This window comes from Phaethon aethereus (genome assembly GCF_964289735.1).
Source record: "Phaethon aethereus genome assembly, chromosome: 4".
NCBI classification, from domain to species: Eukaryota; Metazoa; Chordata; class Aves; order Phaethontiformes; family Phaethontidae; genus Phaethon; species Phaethon aethereus.
This window is the reverse complement of record NC_138578.1, coordinates 4,300,696-4,304,656: the sequence shown is the minus strand read 5'-3', so window position 1 is coordinate 4,304,656 and position 3,961 is coordinate 4,300,696.

The following is a 3,961-nucleotide window of genomic DNA, read 5'->3' as shown; positions in this document are numbered from 1 at the left end:
AGCTGAAATGAGAAATAAAAGCATTACATCAACAGAAAACAGGTTTGTATGCTATCTGTGAATTAAAAAAAAAGTTGTTATTTGGCTGTCCCATGAAAGTTAATCACATCTCCCTATTTCAATTAAGTCTTTGTAGTGGTCACAAGGAACGAGAGAGCCACTCTGCTTCAGACTGCATTTGGCAGGGCTCGGTTACCAGCGAGATCTGCCTTTTCCCCTCCCTTTCTATCCAGCATTAGGGGGAGACGAGAGACTTCTTCCAACACAGATACCGACACGGCACCTGTATTAAGCGGCAGGAAAACCAACTGAGACAAATGAGGTTGGTACCCTCCACAGAGATACCACCTGCACCGCTTCCAAATTATATATGCCACCCAACAGCTGTAAGATCTTGAAGTCAGCTGTGAAAGATAGATCCTGCTACATTTGGGATTATATGTAAAAGCACAACTGCATTATTGTCATTGTAATATATTAATGAATAACAAAGATGTTCAAAGACCGAAATGTTAAAATCCTGTATTTATTCACACAAGACCCAAAGGATGCACTGGTGATTTGCAGAGCATAGGATACAAGCTGACTCTTTCATAAATACAATTCAGTCTTGTCCCCTCAACTGGAACTTCTAATACGTCTGTTTTAATGTAGTTTGCGAAATCCACACTTCACACTACTGTTAACATGGCTAGGAGCATTTCTACAGCAAGGTCCTGTCTGATAGTCACTCAGCTTTCAAGCTGTCCTCCTTCAAGCTGCAACTCTCTATTCCAATTTAAGGATAACATTTTATGCCATTTTATTTTCATATAAGCCAATGGGAATAGAGAAGATAGAGATTTTTTCCTCCTAAAAGGACATGCAAATTCCTGTGATTTTTTTCTTTAGTATCAACATTGATCAGACACACAGGGGTAGAAAGTCAAAATTTGGCAGGCAGATGCTACCACCACATAAGAACCAACTTAACTACTTTGAGCTTTCAAAAATTACACTTCATGTACAAGAACAAGTGAAATAACAGGAGTTAGCACTACACACTAACTTCCACTGAAGCACTTTTAGTAGTACTTGATTCCGAACCCGCTTAAATCAGCACTTGAGCACACACTCAAGCACAAACTCTAACCTATGCTGGAAACCCCACTGCTGTCCTAAACACACACAGTTCCTGACAGTAGCAGGCTGCCAGGGAAAAGAAAAACGCTTTTCCCCCACCATGTTTTGATGAGTAAAGCCTATAAAACCCTGTGTGTACCAGATGAAAGCAAAGTGCACTAGAAGCATGGAGAGAGCATGTCAGAAAGCTCCTCAGTCGCTTTCTCTGTCCCTCTTAAGACAGAGAAGCAAGTGCAAGCCAAACCAAACTATCTGTTCAAACATTTTCTTGTGCCAAACCCATCCACATGGAAACCCAAGTCTGTTGCGGTGTCCTTTATAAATAAGCACAACAGAAACAGGCAACACTGCTATTCAGACCTTGTTACCTCCTTACAGCATAGTCTTATAACCCTCCTACAACAGACTGCTCAGGACTTCAATTTTTTATTATTGTTATGTGTGTTACCAGCTCACCAGGAGAACATCTCGTATTTGTATTCCTACCATATAACATTAAGCTTTCTGAAAGATGCCCCAATTTTCTCCTACTCCAGCTTCTGCTTGACTTTGAAACATTTACAAGCATGCACCAAGTAAAGTAGGAAAATTACCACAAGGTACACTATTTAAATCAAGTTTCTCATATGAAAAGTTTTCTTACTGGATTTCAAGCCTCCTCCACATTCCTCTTCCGAAAGTGTTAGCCACGGCCTAGGAGATTACTGACCATCACTTAGAGAACTCTACCAATTTTAAATTCATTATCACCTGCAGTAGTGTGTGCACAAAATATTTCATTCAAATAGACTTTTTTTGTGGGTTTTGTTTTTTTCTTTCCCAAGACAAAGCCAACAGCACAAAGATGCACAGCAAAACCTTATGGTACCTATGGGCAAGGGATGAGAAACTGAAACCCTGAGAATTTATGGAGATCTCCACCACAACCACCATGTTCACAAGCTGACACAGCGTTCTGGGAAGTACTCGGAGGCCTCACTGTTTCTAGGCACAAAGCTCAATTTTACAGCGATAACACTTAGGGGAAAATAGAGGAAACTACTTGCTGCACATATTAGCAGTTGCATAAGAAATCTTCACTGATTTCAGGAGAGATGCATTTGTTTAAGCTGTCTGAACTAGAGTGTTGGAGATTACCCTAAAACATCTCCTCTTCAGCAAAGATTAGTAGTTAAATCAAACTAAACAGCACTCCTATTCACTCTCTAAATAAAGTTGGAAAAAGCATTCTCACTACATGAGAAACAGCTTACCTCCCAGCACAAAGGCCTGACCTGACGGAGAGCTTAAGGTATTAAATTGTCTTTTTAATTTAGGCCTTTGCATTCACTGGGGGTTTTCTAGAAAATCGCAGCACCCCGCAGAGCTCAGCTGTCCTCCCAGGAGCTCCCGTTCAAAGGACGTGCCAGCACCGAGCCCCACTCACCATCCCACTTCGCTCCCGTCTGTAAAACTCACAGGTTTCAAGCCACAGCAGAGGGTTGCAAAGTGCAGAATTTACACAGGCTTGGCAAGGCGTTCAATATCGGTACCAACAAGCCGTGCTCAGCTATCTTCAATGGGGCCCCACGGAAGGATAACACTAGTTATATAAGCATGGTTTTAAACAGTAAGTAAATAATGGTTTGTCAATGAAATATCCAAGAAAAATAGGATTAATCATACTTGGAAAAAAAACCACATTATTGATTACATCTCCCCATGCTATAAGCATTCCCACGATGTTAAGTTACTACGCCTGTCAAGAATAGCGGTGTTACAAAACCATGAATGGAGGTATCAGATTGGGAAACTCAGAAACAGTTAACATTTCTATCATCGGTCTAAATCAAAGGTACCAAGAGCCTAAGGGCTAGTCATGATCAAACAGGTTGCCAGATGCAGGCATGCCAGGCTGTACTTTGATCTCCTGACCCGATAGAGGTCCGGAGCGCAGCGCCGGAAGATACAATCCTTAGCCCTAAGGCCTATTTTCCATGGCCGGGGTCACGCACATGCCATAGGAACTACAGCTGCACTTCCCTGGGATGGTGACAGTACCGCCCCACCACTTCCTATCCCCACCCTCAACCAGCAGCAACATTTTAAGTGGGAATCACATTGGATACTTTACTCTTTACATAGGCACTATAAAGCACTACCTACCTAACATGAAAACCTGTTCAATATAACAGCCAATTTACCAAACATTAGTTTTTCTCCTCTTAAGGTGCATCATCATCAAGGGATGACACAACACCCTTCCCCGGGAGTCTGTAACTTGCGGTATGTTCAGAACTGGTAAAAAAAAAAAATCACTTCTCAAAAACGTACTATGCGAGCACCTTCCACAGGGACCAGAAGATGTAGGTACAGGACCTGCCAAGCCACAGAGATATTAAACACGATGCTATTAGAGAAATGCTGATTAAGTGACATTTTTACTGTGAAAAACTGCATTGACCTTATATTGAACTTTTGGCAGGGACCTGGAGGATGAAGCCTCATCATTTCATCCCCCGGCCAGACAGAAGCAGGGAGCTTGGAGGGTTTCTATTTAGCAGGAACAAAGGCAATATGTAACAGCGCTTTGTAAGCCAGTTAATCACGAGCACAATTCCCATTTGGCAGACTGGGAGGGAGAAGAGATAGGTGCTGGGTGCCATCGGCAGGGCAACACCACACGACTATGCAAGCTCAGCTCCAAGCTCAGTCCTGGATGCCGCTTCGCTCCACCCGTCCTCGGCACGAACTCCTCCAGCACATTGAGTACCTCCACCAAGACAGGGAGAGCTGCGGAAGTTTGCCTATTTCCCTAGTGGGAATTTCTGATTCGGCTCATCTCCAAAAGCTGTGAGCA